Below are 25,036 nucleotides of genomic sequence, written 5' to 3' on the forward strand. Positions count from 1 at the left end.
GTTTGTTTAAGTAAGATAAAAGTTCCAGTTAACTGTATTTATGTATTTTGGGTTTGTGGCTTTCATTAAAGCAAAACATGTGTAGTGTGTCAGGAAAGAATAGTATGAAATAATAACTGACGTTACCGTTCCTTGACAACAAGACGTGACACTATTTAGCTACAGTAAAAACTATTCTAGTTTATTGACCAAAATCAATATTCAACAGAGACATAAGTTGCTGGCATCTATTACCAGTCTTCAGAGGTCAGTGTAGTTCATTTTGTGTATAGTGTGCTTACAAAAGTTCTAGAAGTATGTGGAGTTTTATGTTGCTTGTCTCTCAAAGACAGCTAAAATAAGCAGTTCAGTTAGCTGAAAAATAATATCCTTATTAGCTCTTAACTTTTGTCAATTTTACTGAGGACTGGATGTGATTTTCCTTCTTTCGTCACAAGCATCAGCAATGAAAGAGAAGCCCTAGAGCGTCGTGCAGGCCTGTGGTTCAGTGACACCTCTGCATGCTGACAGTGTTCAACTGAGTCCTGTGTGACACCTGTGAAACACTGATTCATCTTGAGAGTTAAATTTCTAAAATGCTTTGTTAATATTTTAGAAAAGAAAATCAAGTCCTATTCATGGTCTTCTGTAACAATAGAAATGGACAAATTTTTACTTTTTCCCATTTAAAATCAATTACGTTTATGAATGCAATTTCTGAAACTGTTTGTGAAAAGCCTTTTAAGTGTATTTGTCTGAAGTAAAATAGTTCTTTAGTGAAAAAGGCATTTATCTTTGGCAGGACTTTCATAGACTCCTACAGCCAGATTCTCTGACCTGTGTAGGTCGATAAAAGTTTCTACAGTTTGGTAAAAAGAGGATTAAACTATCAACTATGAGACTATAAAGTTGGACATCTTCCTGCTGTCTTGATATGATAATCTGTTTTGGTCACCAGGTGAGGCTATAATACTAGGCTCTTTGAGCAAAGAGATTTTGCTTTAAAATATCTTCAAAACTATGTGAATTTAATTTCCTCCTACATTTTTAGTAAATTCGTGTCAAACAAAACTTTCCGTCTGTTCCATTATTTTATGCTTGGTCCTACAAGAGTAACAAAATCCCTTTAAAAGTTAGTGAATATTTTCACAGAGCTGCTTGGCTAGAATATTTGATTTCTCAAGGTTTAAATAATGGATAAGCTACATGTATTTAATTTGTGAGGTACAGTTGAATTTTGATACAGGCTTAGCAAGATGTTACTGATACATCTGAAGAAATTTGTGTTAAGTGTAAGGGTAGGAGTAGTTTATATAATACGCTTAGGAGGAAATGGTGTTAGTGAAATACAAACTGACAGAAAGGTATTTGTTTTAGAGTGATACCAAATACAGTGTTGCTACCTCTGCAGTTGTTTTTTATGGTGGAAAATGTTTGGATCAAGAGGACAGTGAAGTTGGTCCAGTCATGTTTGATATGTCATATATTTTTAATCTCTGATTTTCCTAATTACTAATTAAACACACAAATTGTGCTCATCTTTGACCTAATTCATTGTAGTGAGTAATGTTAATTATTGGTGAAGAACTTTATAGTCAGCCACACATAAGTAAACCTGCTACATGATTTAGAGTAATCAGTAGGGGAATTTTGAGTCAACTATTTTTTTCTGAACAAGTGGGGTTGTAAATTGGAGCTGATATACACTAGTATGACAGCACCTTTCTTTGGTCTGACAGGACTTTGGTCTGTGAAATGTGGGGAGGCAAAAGTATGACATACAATACATTCATTTTCTCTGCTTTGCTTTTTAGCTCAGCTCATATAATTGTTCAGTGATTCTATTAAATTAGTGATCTCTTAATGGGAAAAATTCAACGACTCTTTATTTTACCTTTATGAACAGGCTTGAAGGAGAGGTTAGAAAGTAATAGAGAAGGGAATGGAAACATATCAGGTCTTCCAAATTCTTCTTTTGGAGTAAAGACGGGATGTGTTTACATGTCAGTTGGAAATGCTTGTTTTGCCTCTGGGTTGTGCAGATTTCCTCATGCAGGGGTGATAGACCCAAACCCTCCATGGTGGGAGGCTGGACTGGACACATTCACTTGTAAAAGATGAGTGCACAGGAAGAACCTTTGCTTTAGTTTTGGTGTATGTCCTCTGTGTGATGCTTTATAGTAGTGTGTCTGGGGTCTTTGCTCATTCTTCTGTAGGAACAGTGAAGTTCCTTGCAGTAGATGTACCCTGACTTCCCTTCCCTTGCTCCCCAGATCACCCTGTGCATGGCAGGAAAAAGAAAGACACATGGGATGATGGAGTTCCCTTCTGCACACCTCTTCAAAACTTCAGTGTAGCTTATTTTCCACAAATGGAGTAAATATGAGAGAAACCTTTCAATTTTCTTTCTTTCTCACTCACAACCTTATTAATTACAGAAGAAAACAGGGATGTTAAATATACAATTGTTGCTTTTTGTATGTATGCTTACTGAGGATGAGGCTTTGAGGGGAAGATCAATAGGATGGGAATGGGAAGTTTGAATGTGACCGACAATAGATTATAATTGCCTGCAAGAAGTTAATTTTATCAGATTAAGTGTTCCTCTAACCTACAGAATTCTAGTAATACTGTTTTTAGAATCCCTGTCCAGTCTCGAGTCATACAAGCATGTGTTGCTGAGTAACTCAGATTTTATGGAAGGTGCATTCAAGGATAATGTGTTAACATCCTCTAACTTCCAACTTTGACGTCTCCACAGGTAGAGTGCACACAGAATATGATGCTTTTTATCTTGCTCAGTGCTTGAAGGTATTTATTTTTACATTTGCTTATGCATGGTTTTTGATTTAATTTCTTTGCAGTATAATTTAATCCCAGTCAATAGTTCGACCCACTTAACTACCAAGCAGGGGAATAAATGAAGCTAATTTTGACTCTCTTTTTCTCAGTCAAGTGGGTTGTCTGGTGAGCCAAAAGTGTAATAAATACATTTGATGGCTGTTTACAGATTCACATACTAGAAAACAGAGAGCTGTGTTTCAATTTCCTTGCCTAATTCAGACAGTGTCAAATGCAGGTGATGGGAATGTACTTGTCTTCATCTCAGCCAAAAATGCATTTTTTTGGCTCCTGCTTTGAGACTTTCCCATAAAAATTAGCATATTACAGCAGAAAATGGAGACAGTTTGCAACACTGTGTGAAGAAATATTTAAGAATGCATGTCTAAGTATATACATTTAGACTCATGTATGTATAGGTGATCATAGCTTTTACCTCTAGTCATATCCTGTCTCCTTCATAGAACAATATACCTGGAATAATTTCATGAGAGCTTATGGTTGGAGGTCTGGCTTGTTTGTTACTGGGAGGAAGATTTGTCCTGGATTCCATGTAGTTTCAACTTCTGCTGTTGGTTGACTATCAAAGAAAATATTGTAAATAAATAAATTTATTTGAATTATTTATGACTGTTAGCATTTATTTTACAAATGTCTATATACAGATGCATGCACAGCCACATTTTGTTGAAAATGTGAAAAATCTTAGTTTTCAGTGAGGAACTGCCGTGGTTTCACTTTGGTATCAGAGTCTGCCCAGGGTATCTTTCTAAAATGTTATCCACTCTTCCTGGTGCTCTGCTGCTAAGGAGCATGCAGCAGGATCAGTAAGTGAGCATGGCCCCATTTAGCTGTTTGTGACTGACTCAGTCAGGTCATGTCCTGTTGGACCCCATAAAGATGCAGAAGCACTTTGAGTTCCTTTTACATCCCCGTGTTTCTGAAGGACGTAGTCACATCCCTCTGTCTGCTCAGAAGGTGGGAGGGTCATTGCCCAGGCCCTGCCATCGCTGGTGCCTGACACTTGCCTTGAGCATGGTGCTCACTGAGCCTTGCAGCTCTGGTGGGGTGCCCACCACCACACTGCGGCTGAACTGGTGCTGCCAGCTCTCACGCTTGTAGGAAAGTCACCAGAAGGTCAATCCATGAGCAGACTACCGGTGCAAATAGATGGTGGAAATCAAAGCTGTCCTAAAAAGCACTTGAATCATGCCAACATGGATCTTGTTGCTGGAGCTTCACTTTCTCAGGAGCCAACACAAAACCGTCTTGCCCTCATCTCACCGTTTTCTAATCAGTGCCCCATATCTGAGAAGATGATACCAGACTGTGCCTGGCACAGGTTGTGACACCATTGAACTGCTTCGTCTCTTGTGAATATAATGAAAATTCTGTCATTTTGGATTGTGTCCTGACTAATAAAAGTGCAGAATGAGAAGTTACTGATTTTGATTTTTTTTCATGAGGACAGGATTTTGCCATCAGCTGTAGATAGGACTTGTACTGCTGAAGTAGTGCTCCTCGTGACTGTCCCAGCCTATAAATGGAAACCTTCAGCATGCAAGGTTTGCTTTTCATTGAATATAGTAACATGAGGTGAGACTTTAGGAAAAACTGTCTACATGGAAACAGCCTCTGGATACTTCAGGCAGAGAAGATCTACGACGAAAGGCACTCTCAACAGAAATTATCTTTACATTGCCAGATGGTATAAGGTATTTTAGAAAAAAAAAAAAAAGATATATTTTGTACCCTAGGGTGCTTTCATTGTGATTTGAATATAAAGTGCATGGAGTTGAAGGTGAAAGTGTTGCCACTGACTGGCTTAGACCTGTGGTTTCAGCTTTTTTGCAGTTATTATTTGTAGTTGTAACCCAGCTGAAAAAGAAACTTGCTTGGAGACAGGGCTGTATCTTGTCCTGTGTGCTTCTTTCCCCAGTGAAATCCCATTATCTGTTTTTGGAATGATTAAGGTGTGAGAAACTTGCATTTAATTTCAGTTTGTGTATGATGATCTGTTTTATTTATTTTTTTTATGAGGTCTGATGCCTGCTTATTTCAAGTGGCATAATTTCAAAGGTTTTTTGGTTTTTTTGTCTGTTTCTGGTCTGGTTCAGCATAAAAAGAAAGATAAAACACTATATGCAAAAGGTTTGCATGGATCTAGTGTGATGTTTCATTTGGTGTACTTCACCTGCCCTATGTATCTGCTTCTCCATCTGTAGCCCAGGAGCGCCAAACTGAATTAGTTAATCCTGATAATGGAGTTTTTCTTTGCACTTCCCCATTTTTGAATGTAATTTAAAATAAAATCTTGTGCCTCATCTGATGGGTGGATTAGAGGGGAGATGAGTGTTTTTTTTTTGTTTGTTTTTTTTTTTTTAACAGTGCAAACAAAATAAAAAAGGAATAGGAAAAAGCCTAGTTCAACGAAAGCTTATGGCATGATTCTAGAATGCATAACCCTGGGCAAAAAGGGCCAGTTATTGGAGTAGTTCTTGAGTAACCTAATTGTTTGATAAGGATCCTTGCCTGTTTAAGTTGTTGGTTGTTGGAAATATTCCATTTCTAAATTTGTGCCTTATTGCATACCCTAAGGTATGTGTACAACCTACTGTAATTGCACAGTTTATTATTTTATTAATGAGAGCTGTGATAATGTGTTGGCTCACAAATTCCCTCCAGTCTGGGTACGGTCTCCTAATTGCCCAGGGTTCTGGGGTTGGTGACAGGGAACACAAGCAGATTCTCTAGAAGCATGGTTTACAAAACTCAGACCTTGCCCTAAAGCCTGTGTTTGGTGTGATAATGCAACCAAAGTCTGGAAAGGCCGGATACATTTTTTAACACGCACATAATGAATAACAATAGAAGCGGCAGAAGGAAATTCTTACTACATAATCCCGAGTACCTGAGACTTTGCCAGCTGGAAGGAGAGGGCTGCACACCTTACTTGGCCTTCTTAACCATAACAGAGCACCCCTTAGCACTTCTTTGATCTGGGTCTCTCCTGCCCGCCTCTTTGCCCAAGTGGCTGGAAGACGCTCACTTTATTTGCTGTAAGGCACACAACAGTGAGCAAGCACCTGGCATGCAGCAGCAGCTCCTGCTTTTCATGTGCCTCAGGGGCAGCAGGCGTACTAGGGTGCCTGTTCCCATGTTCTGGAAGCTATTTCTGTTTACTGATCCTAGATCCGCAGTACAAGAGAAGGGAGCAGCAGCAGTGGAGGTGTGGTCTGTGGAGTAGACGGGGAAATCCAGTTGACTGTGTCTGTAACTCCAGAGACAAAACTTTCCCGTAAAAGCCCATAGCAAAACACCACATCCTCAAACAGCTAGCGCTTGCTCCGCAGCATGGCCCAGCTTTTCTGGTACGCCATGAACCTCTGACCCTGGGTTTGCAACATTCGGGGAGCTCTGTGAGGACCTTGTGGCAGCTGGGGTAACCCCAGCCCACAGCGTGGGGGGATGGCGATTCCCACTGAGCGTATCACAGGCTGCCTCCTTACTGTGGTGGCTGGTGCAGTTTTCCACAGCTTCTGAAACTGCTCATTACAGAACTTGGCTCTTCTACAAGGGCTTTTCTTAGCTGTAGCCCCTGTGGCTTGATGCAGCGTGCTTCTCTGGAGGAACAGATGGTATATTGCGTAGAAAGTTACTGTATTTTTGTATCACTGGTTTGTATTTATTTATTTTGCTCTTCATCTTCCTCTCCTTTTTTTAAGGTGTACGTATAGATATAGGCCAGGTGCAGAACTTGGAATCAGTACTGGGTTTGTCTTGGGTATATTCATCTTTATATTTGTGTAGGAATGCAGTGTTTTGCACTGATCTCTGAAGTTTTAGGGAACAGATTTTCATCATTTGGATGGAAACTAGTTCAAAATACTGCAAGGGGAAAAAAAGCATTTTCCCCTTAGAAGTAAGAAGACCTTTAAAAGAAAAAGTTAATATCTTCTTAAACAAGCTTTGTACTCACTGAAGTACCGTTTAGTTTTTAAGTCAGTAGATGTATTTTCTGTATCTAATATTTGTTTTTTAATTGCCGTCGTCTGGTCAATTTGAGTGAAAATGCTATTCCCATAAGAAAAATATTTATTCTGAATATTATTGTTGCCTAGGATCTTGTTGAATTAATGGGATACAGAAGCAGTCAAGTTGATTTGATATTTTTAAGATTTTTAAAGTGTTTTCTCTTTGTTTCCATGAAAGCAATTTAAATAAGTATTTTAGCAATTGCTTTCAGTTTCTGGAAATTAGATTACTTATTGTTGAAAACTTCTGAAACATGGGTTTCAGATCTGCTTTGTCTTCATTAGATATTTGAAATAAAATATAAATACTTGGTACCACAATATAAGGGTTTGCCTTTTCCCCCACTTAGCTTCTAGGACCTAATGTATTTTGCCCAAAGACTCCCCATAAGACATTGCTTATAAAAGATAGTTACAATCACAGGGTTTTGCTACCACTTAGCCAAAGCACTTAATATATTAACTTCTAATGTGAATATATATATAACGATATATTTAGGTGTCTACATATTGTTTTGTATCTATACATTCATATGTGCACAAGTGTAAATGTGTATAGACACACCGCAGACACAAATACACGCCCACACTTTGTCTCTGTGGACACTCTCACACTTCTGCACTATATGGGATCATCCCATTTCAAGTTTAATGTTTTCATCCTAAACCAAATCCTTACCATATAATTGGAACATTCCTCTTGGCAATGTAGCATTTTCCGAGTAGCTTCTGAATGGGAGGGAGGCTGCTTGCCCCTGAGCCTGAAGATCCCCTCAGGTACCTGGCAGGAGAGACTGGTGCTGGTGGCAGTGTCCTGCTGGGGCAGGAGAGCACGACATGGGGCAGCTGAGTGCAGTAAATAAGCAGACAAAATGGTGGGGAATACTTTGGGAATTTCTAGTTGCTGCCACTGCATTGGTGATTGGATTGTGCCCTTCAGCAAGGGGCAGACTCACTCTCCTGCATTCTGTACTGATGTATTTAGGCTGAACACCAGGTTACAGTAAAAAAAAGGCCTCCCTGCCCCCACTTCTGTTTTTTGCCACATGTATTTTGAAGATAAATAATGACCTGCTATCAGGTGTTTTGACAGCTTGGACTTTGTCATCTTTGTTTGCCTTGTTTTCTTTTTAAAATTGGTGCAGGATATTTTAATTACCGGCTTGTAGGATTGTTTGAGAGAATTCCCTTAGTGATATGATGATTCAACAACAAAAAATTTCAAGATAATGGCTTTTCTACTTGCTCTTCTCTTCAAATGGAAGTGAAAGAATTATAAATACCTTGTACATAATTTGAATTTCCAAGTGATACACTATAGTGCCTTTGTTAAAAGTATTGCATGGATGGGTTGTAAAGGGTAAAAGTGTAACTGAATTTGTGGGGATCAGTAAAGGTGTTAGATACTTCATAAGTAGCCAACTTTTAAGAGTTATTTTCCACATGTATTTGTACCTACCACAACTGATATCTGTTCTGGAGTGGAAAGGGAAATGTTTTCATCAGCATAGCCAGGGCACTGTCAGTGAGACCAGGTCACAGTTTGCATCTCTCTCTTTGCTGTAAGTTTCAATCTTTTAATGAATAAAACTCAGTACAACAGGTACAGCCCCTTAAAAAATATTAGGGTCGTATTTGGATATTGCAGAGAGCATATTCCACTTTCTCACCTCAAACCTGGCAGAGATGGCTTAATACTCTTTGTGAACTAATGGGACAGTAAGATGTAATTACATGAAAATTAACTCTCAGGGCATGGATGGGTGTGTGAATCCCCTGCTGCTCCTTGTTATATTCTGTGTTCTTTAGCAGACACGGTATTGCAAGAGGCAGCCATAGATGTGTGGGAAAAGCCTGTTGCGATATGGCACAGCGGTGCCTGGTGGTTTCGCAGCCTGGCCCTGTGCTGCTGCTGTGCCACGTGCCAGCTGTCTCAGTATGGTCAGAAGTACAAATTGTTGGTGCATTTCCTTCATTCTTGGACATGGGTCTAAAAATAGTGGGCCAAGTTTGTTCTGAGTGCGGTACCAAGTGGTTGGATTTCAGAAAGTCAAATGGCTTTTGTATGTGGTGTTTAGGATGCTGTGCACAGTGGGAACTTTCTTACAGTACTTTTGAAGGGTCACCCCGTTTTTTCTTCTCAGGAGATTGTCACTGCTTACACCCACTGCTCTGCATAATATGGGCTGGATTCTGTTCCAGCAACCACATTTTTAAGGGTGAGATTCTGATCACTTTACTCTGACTGGGCTAATCAAAACTGTCTTCACTGCAGCTGATGCCGGTGTACTGAAAATCACTGTCAACACCAAAGACTAATTTCTCTGTTTATTTTTTTAATATTGAAAAGATTTTAATATTTTATACTGATTATTAGTGCCAAGTTGACGACCTTCAGGATTAGGTTTTCAAGCTAATGTCAGAACAAGAAGCAGTAGAACTTTTTTTCATGCTACCTGGTAATGTATCCTAGAGATGAGTTACCTTTCAAAAATTTACCTCTAAAGGAAAGGGTAGAAAACAACCAAACCAGCTTGTGTCTTTGTAATGTGTTTCAAAATATATCCAAAATATTTAGTTTATAAATAGTTAAAATACTATATCTGATCTTATTTTAGTAAAATGATCGGTTTTAGTTAGCTAGTCCCATGAAAGATATAATATATCCAAGATACAGTCTGGTGACTCCCTAGTTTCAGCTCTATTATGCTGAATTACTAGGGCTGAAAACTGGCTTCAGTACCCAGTGTGGCCACAGGGTGGTTATGGCAGAAATAAGAAATAAATACTTTCTTCGGCTAGTGATGATGGTATGAGAATTCAGAAGAGCATTTTCCAAACCTTTTTCAATGAGGTTTGTTAAGTACCTCTATTTGAAAAACAAGTTCTATCAAGTGGAGTACTGCTACCCAATCTGTCACATTCAATGTATGCTGGGACATGCTCATTGTGGAATGACTGCCTTTATCACTGTGTTTTAAGATGTTCAGAGACTATCAAAAATGGGTCTAGAATGTGTCTCATGAGTGAGAGTGTACTGTAAGTCTGTGCATCCCTCTGCCCCAGGAGAGGATCAGCTATAACCAAAGCATTTCCTACAGGTAGTTGTTCAGACTGCACTTTAAAGCTTCCAGTGGTTGGTAGAGACTCTGAAACGTCCTGAAATCCTGACGAGAATCTCATTTGGATTCTTGTCAATGCTTTCCATTTGAAAAGTCTTTCTAATATTTGTCTTAAGATGGTAGTAATGGTGGGTAGGACTGCAATCTGGATTCCCCCTGTGCTTGCCAGCTATACTGATTTTCTTACATTTAGATGGACAGCGTGGCTGACAATCAATTACCAAATTAGACATCTACATGCCACTATCCAACTCCTGCATCCTCACTGTTTTCCTTAAGGTGGGACCTTACCTGCTTCAGAAAGAGAGAGGCAAATTTGAAAAGAAGCCTCTGTATTCACTCTGCCAGGATGTTGGCCATATCTGACAAGAGAATCCTGGAGTTTTACCCACTAGTTGTGCCTCTGATGCATTTACAAAACATGTTTTACTTCATGGGATCCAAAGCAGTGTAAGGCTTGATTTCCAGATGCTTGCAAAAGTATGCTGCAAAGAAAAAAAAAAAAAAAAAAAAAAAGCTTAGTACATTTTGATATTTCATTCTACTTCTATATTGCAGTAATATTCTTACACAAGCTGTACAAGAACAACAAGAGCAGCACGGCTCCTGAGCAAATATTGTTTCTAGTCACATACGATACTTTGCAGCTGACTGCTTAGCTGTTTTGCTATGCAAGTGCAGAGAACACTGTTAGCAATAAAGCCACTGCTGGTTTCTCCTCCCAAACCTCCCTCCTTGCGGTGCATTGGAAATGACTGAACTTTGGCCCTCAATCTGCTGACACCCTGAGGGAGCATAAGTGTAATGACGTCTTTGCTTGTTTCAGCTGCACAACAGGAAACGCTCGTGGCCTCCCCTTCTTCCTGCTCTGAGAAAGTGCTGCTGCCTTTTTTTTTTTTTTTTTTTTTTTTTTTTCCCCTCCCTTCCCCTGCAGTCGAATGGGCTGAGACCTAGTTTCAGGTCTGGGCTTGGCAGCCAGCTGGTGCTTGCACAGGCCCCCACTGCTGCCGCCTCCTCCCCGGGGCAGCCAGTCGCCTCCCTATTGCTCTGCTGGGGTGGTGATGCCAGAAATATGAGCTTTGTCATTTTCTTTCTATTTTTCATTTTTTTTTAACCTACTGGAGAAGTGACTGAGAAGAGAATACAGTTATGTGGCAATGGCTTGCTCCACGGAGCATGTCACTGGACACAGCTGAGCTGCAAAGACCAGGATGGTCAGGTGATGATTTACCTTGGGGGGGACCATATCACTACCTTAATGCAGAGGACACACTGTCAGGTGGGCATTGAGGGATCCTGGAATATGGTCCCAGTAGTGCTAAATAATGCTGAATATACTGGGCCTGAACAGATTTCTTTGCCTTGCTGCAGTACAGAGGCTGGCTTCTTGCAGAGCATTGACAGGAAGCCTGTTTAACCCTCTCTGGCTGCTGCTTTTACACTTCATTACCAAAAGCGGGATATGAGTAAAAATGGTTATTTGCAAAACACAAGCATATTACTGCTAACTCAGGGAGGAGGATTTTATCTCAGCATAGTCATCCAGAACATTAAAGCAATGCAGTGTTTTTGTGAGTGAAATTGACTGATTCAGTATTCAGCTGTTATTCTATAATGATTGGGGAGAGGAGTGGGTCACTTTTAAAAAATAAAACACACAATGCACTAGGGAGTTCACATATAGTGGCGTGAGAGGCGGCACCGAGTAGTCTAGAGTACAGGATCCTGAATTTGAAAGATTTTATTAGCTTTGAATGTAAACAGTACTGCTGCAGTGGCTTATTCATTTGTTTAAAGGTGCATAGGCATATTATTTAAGGAGCAGCTTTTGTCTGAGTTCTGTAATAAGCAACTTCTGGGTTTACCTCATTAATCTTTCGTACTACCTAGCTGCATAACTGTTGTTTTTAACAAGCTGGAGATATGTAACATGAGTCATGCCTGGTGAGATGCTTGCTAGCAGGAAAAAGCAAGATAGGCAAAGAAGTAATGGCACGTAACCTTTTGCAGAATAGGATATGACTGGGTTTTGAGATGACACACTGTGTGTTGGTGCTTCCAGCTGTACGGACAAGGTCCAGCTATTCATTAGGAGGATGTGTCTTGAAACAAAGTCTTGGGATGGGAATGTTTAAGAGACAGAAGAGTGAATTTGCTCAAGCATGAGTAGTTCTTGGAAGGTTTTGTATATGTGCTCACCAAATTCCCCCCACCTTCTTTTTCCTCTGGGATAATAAATGGGGAATTTCCTTTAAATGGGCCGGATTTCACGTGTAAAAGAAAATATCTTGATGATCTGTGATTGCCCGTGTAAAGTGTTATATAAATATTTTTCCTTCCTTTTTTAAAAATGTCCTTATAGTATCATTAGGCATGTGTGCAACACGACAGTCCTCTGTCTCAAGAGATTTTACAAACAGTTTATAGAAGGAGAGGCAAGTAATTCTATGAATGCATTAGAATAAAAGCAATTGATTTTAAGTTAATTTTTCCTTTAATAATATTTCCTTGACGATTTTCTCTGCTGTTACTTAGGCTTCATCTTCAAAGTCATGCTGAGTTGTTAAGCCTGGCATGACTTCTTGCTTTAGTGGCATGTATACAGATGTTAAATAATAATGTCAGGAGATAAAGGTGTGAGAATATCAGGTCTTCAGGTAAGGAGTAGGAATAGTGACTATTTTGGAAAGGAATGGCTTTGTGCTCCTGAGTTCCCTTTCAAACTGTCATGCTCTCTCTCATTCTGACAAAATAATTATGTATTTTTCCTTTGTTTTATCTATAAATGAAACATCTGTAAACTGTGGCATAGGTTTATAAACTCCCTTACTTTTGAACTATTGTTATTAACAGCAGATGGCCAGAAATGATTGCTGATATGGATGGTCTCCTGCACTGCCATGCACATGAACACAGTGGCTGATGGTGCCTTGGCACAGTTGGCAGCTGAGATGTTACAGTGACAAGCAGCCTCTGTAAGCTGCTGCTGTAGCCAGCACAGTGCTGATAGCCTCAGCCTGGAGACGAGGGGATGAGCAAGCACAGACGGAAATGAGTATTTTCTCACACTGGAGGCCATCCAGGTCATGGCCAAGGGATGTCAAAAAGGCACTATAAGGAAGTGAACCATGTTGCTCTTGGTATGTCCTTATTTTCCAAACAAATGCAGGATTTCTCTTGGACTGTCAGTGCAACATCCTTCAGAAGAAACTTGCTTTTTATGAAAACTTAAAAAAAATTCAGTCTTCTGGAGAATTTTCATTTATTGTACTGAATTGACTTAGTTTTGTATAGTCACATTACTGTTAGAGAAGCAGAAGCTTAGAGCTGGGAATCTGAACAGTGGCACATGAGGGCACTGAGACTTTGTAGGTAGAGAAAGACATTTTTCTGAACCTGCATGATGGAAACCCAAATTGGAGTTCATCAAATGCTGTTTCTGTCAACTCCAGTATTTATTACTTTTGACTCTGTAGTGGGTTTTGTCGGACTAATGGTTATGTCCATTCTGTAACTCCATCCATTATTTACTTGGTACAGATGAACATCGTGTAGGGACATTGTATAAAATTGTTGAAATTTTTGTTAGTGCACTTTGCTGTTATGACTACTTAGGAGGTTTTGGGAGTCCTTTACTTGGGTGTACTTTACTTTCCCTTACTCTTTTGGATGAGAAGTCTTGTGGCTTTGTTGAGAGCCATGACTTGTAAAGCCAGGAGTTTCAGAGGGAGCGTCATGGGAGTTTCCACGCGGTGTTTTGGTAGGATCCATGAGACGAGCATGGCTGCAGGGGGAGTTGTTGTGGATCTCTGCTGCCTTATCTTGTCAGGTGAGAGCCTGTGCCTGTTGGCTTTTGCTGGGGGCAGCCAGGGGTGGGCTGGGGGCTGCTGGGGGGGTGAGCTGGCAGGTGAGCTGGGCTGTGCAGGCACAGGATGGTGCCATGGCAGATGAGCACAGCTGGGATCAGTGCCTGTGAGGAGTGAGGGTTGTTCACCATGTACTGTGGGAGGTGGGGCTGGCCTTGGTTCTGGTGCAATTTCTGCTGAAATCTGTGAGTGAGCAGAGTAGGGTAAGCATGTGGCTGCTGGGTGGAAGAAAATAAATTGCCACAAGTGGCACTGATACACGGACAAGGAGGGGGTGTGTTTCTATGCATGAGCAGACAGTGGCTTGCTCAGGAGTAAACTCTCACATTCTGAGGTCTTTGAATAGATCTTCAGAGGTTACTACTACAGGTCATAAGGCTCTGCACAAAGTGATTTCTTGCCCTTCAGGTTGCTGTACACAGTTTCATTTTTCTTGCTTTCGTGTATCTTGTTCTTTCAAACCCTTAAGTGTTGTCAGGTTATCAAAGTTGTTTTCATGTTTTGGCAAAACTTGAAATAATTACCAACCCAGTTTCACCATTTTTGCTTGTTAAAAACGGCGAAATTTAATTTACAGTAATTATTTAACCAAATGAGATGCTCAGCATGAAAATGACTAGGTGCAAATTAAGATGAAATAAGTAAAAGAAAAAAATATGCTGTGCATTACATTTTTCATATTAAGCATTCTATTTGTATTTCATTACCAGTCCATCTGCAAGAAGACTTTTCTTAGCAGATTGAAGCATTTAAAAAAAACTCAAACAAATTTACAGTAAGTTTGATACAAATAAAGATGGGAAAGTTTCAAACAAATCTTCTCATTATTGCAGACTTATTTTCTTTTAAATCTAGTTGTACTGTGTGCCTTGGTATGGTGTCTGGAGCCACAAAAGGCCACCCTTTTGTGTTGCTGCAACACAACCTCTGCAGGGCTGCTGTGTGTGTAAAATTGGACCCTAGGTAATACTGAAATTTTTATAATGTGTGGCCTATGTGGGTGTGTGATCTTAGCTCCTTGTCACAGTAATGGATTTGAGAGCATTTGCCTGGTTCTTGAGATTGTGCTTGTTGCAGTCCTGCTACAAGGGGGTTCCTTTCTGAACTCCCCCTGAGTTCACAAGGGATTCAGCCAGTCCCTTGTGAACCTGCCACCGCTTTGGGAGAGGTAGATCACAAGCCATGATGGTTTCACTCTGTGGGGCTGAGAAGCAAAACCTTTTGTTCAGTTTTAGCCAAGGCTGCCCATGGGATTGTGTTGATTGCACCATCAGTCTCACCAAGGTGAGTTCTACACCCGAGTGGTGTTGCCATGGTGCATGTTTCTTTGGAATCACCAATACAACACCCTTCTCTATTGTAGAGAACAGGCTTCACCCTGCAAAAATATGTGTGCTGTCTTTCTTTACCTTGGCAGGCCCTGGTTTTGAACCTTCCCAAACTTTGGAGACGTTTGTTGCAAGGTTTGCTTCAAGAATGGAGCTGTTCTTTTGAGTGCATCATGCAAGATTTGGCTTATCTGCATGGAGCATGCTTCCTTGTGCAGTTGCTTTCCACAGTGCAGTGCTTGTAGATTAAAATCCTTTTTGTTGTGCTTGTGCCAGTTCAATTCCTCCTGCAGCAAGTCCGTTTTCCTGGCATACTGCATGCAGTAAGGTACCTGGTTGCAATAGTGAGAAAGAAATGTTTTTTGTTTCTGCTGACATGTCATTCTCGTAGAAAACTAGAATAACACTCACTGCTTCAAAGTATACTTTATTCCACCTGAAAAACTGCTTTAAATGCATGTGTTGCACTTGGAATTTGAATGCTTTGCATCAGAACTAGAAATGGCAACGTCATATGCATGGAGTAGACCTTTGAGTTTATGGTGGTGGCGTGTTTTACTGTCTGTGATGTGTGATCACACAAGCTCAGCAGTACACAGCTGACTTGATGTATTTACTGTAATTCTCTACCCAAGGGAGTATGGTCTAGTGACTAGCAGGCTGGGTGGGGACTCAGTAGCCACAGCTTCAGTTCCTGGTTCTGCTACACAGTTCATGAGTTTGGGGCAAGATTCACACCACCTAACACTGATTTTCATGTGAGTTATATTCATAAATATGAGGCACAGCAGTATCACTGTAGTGCAGTGTTCTCTTCAGTTCAGTTTCACTTCCTTATCTTAAGAGGTGTCCTGTAGACAGATGCTGTATTCTGCCATTCATCCATAGGGAGCCAATAGGGGTTTTGTGCTAAAACTGATTGTGGGGTTCAAACCTTATTTTTTTTTTTTGTTGTTGTTTGTCTCTGTTTTTAAGTAACTGTTCTCAGAGTGACCAATAGTTGTGCCATTTACTATGGGCGCCTCTGCTCAAAATATTTATGGTATTAAACACAGAAGTAATTGCAAAAGTCAGGCTACATGTGGCTTTGGAGTCCAGTTCTATCTCCTTTACTTAAGAGGAAAAATAGCCTAACTAAGGTGCAGTCAGCAGTCAAGGCATGAGAGAAATGCAGCACAAATATCTGCCAGATGAATCTGGTGCTTCATTAGCGAAGCCCCCAAGAGAAACCTAAATTTCAGGCAGATTCCAAAGTTGCAGTGGAATCACTGGGTCCTACACATTCTCCTGAAGTCAAGTATATGGTTATATACTTTGTAAATAGGAATGACTTATTGAGCTGGAGCCAGTGAAGGGAATTTTGGGACTCCTGCTGTTCTGCTTACAGTATTTTTCAGGAGAATTTAAGGGTGTAGAATGACACCAACTGGATTCACATAACAATCTGCTCCTGTTCCTGTGAACTCCAAATTATTTTCTTTCTCACATGCAAAGTTGTATTGAGAGCTGCATTTAAAAACCCATCTGTTGTCCATATTATATCAATATGAAGAAAAATTTTAGACTTCTAAAATATTCTGATTATGTGTTTCATCCTGCTGTCATTTGTCTTTCAACTACAAGACATTTCTTGTAGTTGCACTTACTTGTAGCTACTCAAATCTTTTTCCTCACACCAGCAGATGAAACTCTGAGTTACTAAACTGCAGAGTTGGAATCAGAATGCTACAAACTAGTAGTGAAAATAAATGACCACTTTCAGAATATGATGCTTTCGATAGCCTAAAATAAATAAATCAGTATAATATTTGTTTTCTTATCAAGTATGGGAATGACTAATAAATTACTTCAAAAGTTGTTTCATCATATATTTCATCACACAGTATATTTGAAGTATCATCAACATTTAGATGTGTTTTGATATAATTAATGACACATATATGTACAATAAAATATAGCCTATTAAATTTTTTTTTAGTTTTTACAACAAAATAAAATTGTCATTTTAGTGCTACTGGTTACAATTTTATAATTCACCTGCTTCTGACCTGACTTTAGTGTGTTGCAGTAGCAGTAGCGTGAATGTAATTATTGGCAGACACTGCTTTGTGAGAGGACAGCAGTGAAGTTCATCAGTGGTGTTTATTTTGGTTTTGTTGTTACATTTTGCTGAAACAGCCAATTGTGACAGTATTCTATTATTTCGGGTTTAGAATTTTGTCTTTGCAACTGTAATGTGTACTCAGGGATATGTGTATGTGTATTTTCTTCTGCAACAGCTACCAGGCTTTCCTCTCACCATTTTAAAGCAGTTTCTTCTTACTGAGGGCTTCAGGATTGTTGAAATGCTGCACTGTGCCCTCCCTAGGAAACTCCATGGGAGATACTTGGGCTCTGGGAACTTTGTAGGCTTTTCCCAGTGAGATACAGACCACAGATACAAACTGTCCATCTCACGCATTTGGGTAGCTGGGCCAGTTTACTCCAGTGGGTAAAGTTGCTTCCTTTCCCACTTTTGTGTAGCCATATGGGTGCACCTGCAGTTGTGAACTTCAGCTTTTGACACCATTTTGCATCTCAGTACATCTGTTTTATCTGCAAGTTCTGCGCTGTCTGACTCAACGTGGAAGATTTTTCCCTTAACATGAATGTTTACCTTCTCTCTTCTGTCTAAGCACGAGGTGGAATTGGAAGGACCTTCTGGTAGTTGAGTAATCTTGAGACTGCTGCCTCTTTGTTGAATGTCTTTAGAGGAAATTATTAGGAGAAGATAGATACACACAGGCATGACATCACACAGTTTGTGATTGCAGTTTTTTGTTTTTTACGTAGGGAACAAGGTTACAAAAGAGATGTTGGGAGGAAGGTTGAATTGATTCCTCTAAAAATACTTTCTGGATAGGAAGCTATGTGAAAATGGTAAAATGTTAGAATTGTGTAATATGATTTTTTTATTTCCATGACTTTTATTGTCCACGTGGTAATATCTAAAGTCTACTATGAAGATGTAGGCTTTCTTGTCTTTACATCTTCAAATTCACTGAATTTACAGCATAAATACCTGACAGATGAGGAGAGGAAAGAAATGTTATCACAGGGATCAAAGATGGAGACAGATTGTGAGATGCCCTCCATGGTCAGATAAGAAATCACCAGCGGCTAAGAACTCAGTCTGTTTCTCAAGTCCTATGATTTGGTGGCAGTCGCAGCACCATACATCACTTAGCATCACAGAGGTAAATCTGTGTGCCTTTGTGCACTGTGTTAAGCCATATTAAACCTTCAGCAACCCTTTTTCCCCTGAAGCTTTTGACATATTTAGTTTATTACATGTATCTTTGCATTGCAATTCAGTCCTAAACTTGTTTTATTCTTAAGTTTAAAGGTCCCATCTGACATAATGCACATCGATTTTGTGGATGATTTATGGAATAATGTCAGATACCACTATTTAAATAAATGTTACTGCCTTTCAAAAGTGAATGTCTTGTTTTCTTTGTTTAGTAACATATTCAAAACACTTGAAAGGAAGTTTTGGAATAAGGAGATTTCTACCCTGGGGGAGTAGTATCCTGTGCTTTCGTTAGGTCATGTCAGGCCATTGTTTTGCTTTTCTTATCATAAAGATCTTGTGTCTTTATTTGTGCTCAGCCGTGGACTTGAGTTTCCTGGAAGAGAGTGAAATAATTAAGAAATTATACTACAAAATCATATGTTCTCTGTAGCTGTGTTTGTTTAGTTGAAGTTCTGATCTGTAGCTATGTAGGTGGTGTAGATACTTCCCAGTAATAAGTAGTATCTTGTATCTGTGGTGCTCTTTGTAGCTGAAAAGTACTAGGATTCTTCCATATGAAAAAAAACCATAAAGAAATTCAGTCACCTGTCAAAATGGCCAGTAAAACTGGGTCTCTTGACTGTTAAAACTGGGGTTTTCACCCATGACTGCCAGCTGAGACTCTCAGTGGCTTTTTCTCTGCTGCTGGATGACACGGTGGCAGGGTATGGGAAAGGGCGTGTTTAATTTATTGCTGTAAATGCAGGCACTGGGGAGGATGGCTGGGTACACAGGGTGGTTTATCAGTAGAAGTCATTAAAGTAGGGTGATTAATGTGATGCCAGAGAAGGGCATGCAGTGTGTTGTGCTTGCACTTAAAATCTGTGAGCTGCCACACAAGGTCACACAGCCTAAATACAGTCCTGGTGAGAGGAGTCATGGGAGGAGGAAGGGCACTGCCAGCCTAAATTAAGATCTCATATTGCTGTGCCCTTTTGTCAGGGGATGGAAGAACATTTCCTAAATGACTTGCTAATGGGATGGATGAAGCTTGCTTGGTAAATCTGTCTTGCTTGGTAAATCTGGCTTGGTTCTGGTGTGACAGAGCTGAGATACTACTATAAGTGATGTGAGCAATAGCTTTCCTGGTCACACCCTGGGATACACGTGCCTGCTTTGACAATAAGCAGAATTTCTAGCACTGACAGTGAGATGCCTTTCTCCAGAACTAAATTTACCAATATGAGGAGGCATGAGAAGGCAAGGCTTGTTATGTCCCATGCTCATGGGACTTTTCCTTTGAAATGTGTTGTTCCATTTCCTCCAAGTGTTCCTCGGGGAATCAATTTGGATTTAGTATGCATTTTACAATTGATTCTTCATTTGTCACTATGTGCTGCTAGATTTTTGCCATAGTTTGTGTTTACTTTTATTTGCTGTCAAACATCACCACTCTGCTTGCAGGCTGCACTGTGATGTGCAGGTTCTAGTACACGTAGAGAAGTCCTGGTAGAGCAGAGCAGGGGTGCTGTGAGTGACCCCATGAAACACACAGCAGCAGCCAACCGATACATCAGCCTGCCTGTTTAGCACAGAAACTGCCCCCTGCACAGACCTCGTTCTCCCAACCAGGGACCAACATGCTCTCTTATAAACAAACAAACAAACAAAAATTCACCTAGGGTATCATAGTCTTTCCAGGGAGAAGCTCTGACAGAGAAACTGGAGGAAAAGCTCCTGGCAGAGCTTATACACTGAGGTTCTCTTGTTTATGTAAGTGGCAACAGCAGAAGGAGGATGAAGCTGCACAGCCATATGAATAAACGTGCAGAATCTGAAACTTGCACTTCTGGCTTGTCTATCACATACCATCCTTTTATAGTGTGAGATGAAATGTCCAGCACCAAGTTTCAGCTGCCCTCAGCAGATATGCCATTACCTTCTGTCTCAGTGCACGGCTATAATCTCATCCTGAAAAATAAGATTTTACCTTCCACTTACCCTTCTGGAGACAGCTTGTCAGAGCAACATGGTACTGCAAACTTATCCTGCTTAATGTCAGCTAATTAAATTCATTTTTGAATATAGTACTAAGCCAATTTAATTCTGTCTTTCAGAGCCTGCAGAGACAGTTGTGACTTTCAGATGGGTTTCTGTCTCTGATTAGTGATCAAATCTCTTTGTGCTTTTCTAGACTGACTCTGTCTGTCTTTTTCTGCGTGTCTCACTAGTACTTGGGATGTTATATCTCAGTGGGATATGGGGTGGAATGGGATGTTTTTCCCTGTGCTTTCATATCTGCAGCATCTTCTGTCTCATTTGTCAACATTCTCTGTTGAATGACTTTTGATCTCCGAAATGAGTTTCATTACTCTGGCTGGAATAGAAATAGAAATTACTGTGAAATTCTCCTGGTGTTAGGTCTTGATTTTAGAGGTTGTTTTTCGAAAGTGTTGATCTTTGGAGAGATGGGCATTGGAGTGACCTTCTAACTCTGAGCTCATATACCCGCCTCTGGATGATCATTCACATCACAGTCCAAGTCACAGTCCAAGTGCAACAGCCTCCAGTAATGTTTACTGTCTGTCACTCTCAATATATTTTGTGATCACAAATATTCATGAAAATAAGGGGCAGAATTAAAAAAAAATATTAATCTAAAAGGGAGAAAGGTCAAAGTCATAGAGTGACAAAGTGATAAAAAATAATGTGCTTGATTAATTAAGTAGTGCTGGTAGAATATATCATGCCTGGGACAGTCTAACAAGTATTTTGTAATTTTAGAGGGTTTCTCTACAGGTTATCAAAGAAAGTCAAAGAAAAAGTAAGTTGTCTGGAGATCTTAATGCTTTATTTTCTGTATGCCCCTCACTCATTTTATGCAGCTTGGTGCCAGGGACTGCTTCCAATTTCCCGTTTCTGAATTCCCCAATGCTTTTGGGCAGCAGATTGCTGTGCATCACTGTGGAACCCCCTACTGCAGTTTACGCTCTGCCTGCAGCTGCATCTCCTTTCTCTCATTCTCTTCCTGCTTGCCCTCCCACTTGTTGATGTGACCTATTTGTGTTCGCACAAACGTTACAAAGGCAGAACTGAATAGTCACTATCAGCAGTGCAATTCCCTGTTACTGAGAAACTACTGCTCCTGTTTTCCTCCCAGAGTGCAGCTGCAATGTGTGTGGAGATGTGGATTAGGGAAAAGCCTGTGTCATTGTCAAGCACTGTGCCTCTTCTGTATGGAGAAGAGGGCTTCAGTCTGCATGGATGTCAGTCCGATATATTTTACTGTCACTTCATCCATCCATCCAATTTTGTGTTGCATAGTAAAGCATACAAATGCAGTTTGTGACTGTAACGCAGCTTCTGATGGCAGAGAGAGCAAAATACCAACTTTCTCACCTTTACTGAAATTATGCTGAAGTTGTAAAACAGAAAACAGGTGCCTGGAAAGTAATACTTGAGCCTTAGATTTATTGAGAGGAAAGGACAGAAAATGTTTTTTCAGATCATTGATTACATATTTTTATTTAACTTTAAATTCTGTTTTTCTCAAAGGCTAATAAGTGGTATATTTTTTGAAATTAGAAGCTATAGTTCTTAATGAAATTAATAATAAAATATATTCTATGTATCTGGAGAGTTTCTGAGGCTTGATACCCCTCCTGACCTGGATTTAGTAAAGAGTTCGATGCTTGTATATAATCAATCTAAGCATTTGGTTTAGCTGCTTTGTTTATTTCTTAAGTCCTCATTCATTCTTCAAATTAGCATGGGGAGATAGAATTGCTAAAAACCTGGTACGTCATAGAGCACAACAATGGTTTTATAGGGAATTTCTAAATACCTGTGGTTGTTAGGCTTCTGTAGCTCTGTTGGTGTAACTTTGCTGTGTGCATTGATATAAATATTTATATAAATACATACATATATATAAATAAAATGATTGCATATTTGCTTCTTCAGTGATCTACTTTGTTGTAAGAAAGGAGTAATTTGGGGCAAGGGAGTAACTTATCTGTAGCTTAGTATGCATAAGTGCAGTTTTAGGATAGTCTTAAGACATGTAGACTCAGATTTAAGAAGTGATGGCACATATGTGGAATTAAGTTGGAAGCAAAAAATTAATTTCAGCTTCCATTAATTTTTCTAACTGTGCCTAGTATTGTATTTCCTTAAAACATTGCTTGTGAAAATAAAGGTTTTAATTGATAGCACTAGAGATTATCACTGTCTAGCTATAGAAAATAAACAGTTTGGACAAGAAGTGTATTAATTTTCTTACCAGTCTCTCATTCTGTAGAGACTATATTGATTTGTATGTTTAGTTCCCAGCCTTTCTCCCACTGAGGGTCCCCAATGGATTTCTGTCAACGCTATTTCCGTAATTGCTAGAACCATGTACTTAAATACCTCCCATATAATTTCCAGTTTCATTTCATTTCACAGTGGATTCCATGCTTCTGCTTCACCTAGAAAGACTTTGCTTTTGCCTTTAAGAAGCTCTTCTAGGACTTGCAATTTTTAGGTGAATTTTTGAGACTTTGGTGCTTGTTTCTCACCACAGGTAAGGAATTAGGAGGCCTCTGACAGAAAGATATTTGTAAAAGATCTTGAAAGTTGTCAGGTTCATGAGTAATTACATCAGTTCTTAGCTGTTGCTCGTTAGTGCCTCTGGCTCCACTGGAAGTGGTTTGTTTTGAGCAGTTTTGGCTTTCTTCTACGCAGTCTCTGAGATCCCTCCCAACTCGACTATGGGCGGAGAGACAGCAGGGTCTGAAATGAGGCATAACTGGTGGCCTTGAAAATCTGGAATTGGCTAAGGAAGAGGATAAAGACTCAGTGAAGAAATCTGAGCAAAAGGGAATCAAATGGAGAATTACAAAGAGGATACTAGAGAGCAGGAAGCCAAAGGTAGCTGGTGACAGCTATCAACTTGAGTTAGGTTTGAACTGATTCACTAGAGATGATAAACTGCATTTCACTTCACACTTCCATGTGTGCTGTATATTTCTGTTCATGATGTAGCTATCTGGTGATCATTCTTTTCAATTCATATGGTGATTTAGAACTTTAAAATGAAAGTATTTGTGAGAGTTTTCATTTTCTAACACTACTGTTAACAGACATAAAGAAAAAGAAAGGAAAATGTTTTAAATTATTCATCTGAAAAGTCCTGGTCGTTTGCAAGGTAAATGATCAAGTGCAGTCATTAGGGACAGATTATTAAGTGACTCCAAATTAATCTGCAAGCAGAAGAATGTGTTGCATGTCTTACTATGTTTTTCTGTTGAAAGCAGTTGGCTGTCTTTATCCTTCTGTGGGCGGGATATCATGAATGATTTCTCTGGGAAGGAGGATTATTTTTAAGGCTTCAACAGGTTGAGGAATTTTGCTTTTGTAGGTAATTTTTGGGAGAATTATTGGGAAAGAAAATGTCAGCAATTCCATAGAACATCTATCTGAGACTCAGATAGATCTCTGCAGCATCTGCCAGCCAGCGCTGCCTCAGGGCAGTCACTGCTCCCCTGTTTCCTCTCTGCTGCTGAGTCCCATGCTGTGGCTCAGCAGCTCACCTCAGCATCTGGAATTTAAGTGTGCCCACAAATAGATGCATTACTCTGTGTTAATACTGTTTCAGAGAAGGCAAACTTTAGATATTGCATTGTAGCATCATGCCCATGGGCAGCATACTGCCCTTCACCTATAATTTTTTGTTGTTGTTTTGGACCCATGGATTATGTTCTTTGCAACTTAGTCTTTACATGGTTTTACACTTGTTATTGGACACCAAATGCAGAATATAGGAGACACTGACTTGCTTAGGTGGCAGCAAATGAAGGTGTACATGATACTAGTGAACTGTGAGATGTGGAGGCTGCTCACTGAAGTGTAATAAAGGCAATAGCCAAGCCACTTTGGAGGTATGAAGAGTCAAAGAAGCATTAGAGTAATTTAAAAAATATAAACTATGCCTAGAATCTGAATTCTTGAAAATTCTTTGTTATTTACCAGTCTTTCTTCTTGAAAACCACTTACTCTAGGATGAGATGCAGCTTTTAGAGCCTGAAATATGGTCTGGAGCAGTGGGTTAAAACAATTTGGCTACAGCAGGGCACTTTTGCTTGCCATTGTGAATGGCAAAATGTTTTCTGTGAGCCTGGAAAAAGCACAGACCCTGTGAATGCACAGGATGAATGTGTGAAATGCATGAATGTATTGGCAGAGCTTGCTGTAAACCTTTGAATATGATGAACTTAGTGTCTGGATTTGTTATATTTTCAGGTGGGACCCTCTTCTGACATGTGATCTACCGAGAGCTACTTTGAGTCCTACGATGACAATGTTATCACTGCCACATCTCTGGGAACCAGCTATTCACAAGTACACGGTATGTGAAAGTCTGCAGCTTACATTAACCATTGCTTGTTGGAGCAGCACAGAAACAATAACAAGAAGGTGCTAAAAGTCATTGAAGTAAATGTTAAGCCACATGTACAACCAGTTACATAGAGCTGTTCCAGCAGATGTTTATCTGCTAGGCCTGGCCTGTATGTAGAATAGTGAACTGTGTTAACTTGAACATGTATTTATT

General features: G+C 39.8%; 2 protein-coding genes across 10 annotated transcripts in view; one reads left to right on the forward strand and one right to left on the reverse strand.

Moving 5' to 3' along the window:
- Positions 1 to 25,036, reverse strand: part of LOC140683525 (uncharacterized) — a 56,661-nt gene that overhangs the window by 16,970 nt on the left and 14,655 nt on the right. The gene's annotated exons all lie outside the window — the stretch shown is intronic.
- HIVEP2 (HIVEP zinc finger 2) overlaps positions 1 to 25,036 on the forward strand; it is a 137,028-nt gene that overhangs the window by 6,919 nt on the left and 105,073 nt on the right. For 7 of the 9 annotated variants that reach the window (XM_072926998.1, XM_030268099.4, XM_030268095.4 and 4 more), the window contains exon 2: positions 24,727 to 24,832. The gene's annotated coding sequence lies outside the window, so the exon portion shown is untranslated. Of the gene's footprint in view, positions 1 to 15,071; positions 15,127 to 24,726; positions 24,833 to 25,036 lie in introns of all 9 variants that reach the window. The other 2 variants (XM_030268093.4, XM_072926999.1) reach the window with 1 other exon arrangement.

This window comes from Taeniopygia guttata, chromosome 3, assembly GCF_048771995.1.
Source record: "Taeniopygia guttata chromosome 3, bTaeGut7.mat, whole genome shotgun sequence".
In the NCBI taxonomy this organism is placed as follows: domain Eukaryota; kingdom Metazoa; phylum Chordata; class Aves; order Passeriformes; family Estrildidae; genus Taeniopygia; species Taeniopygia guttata.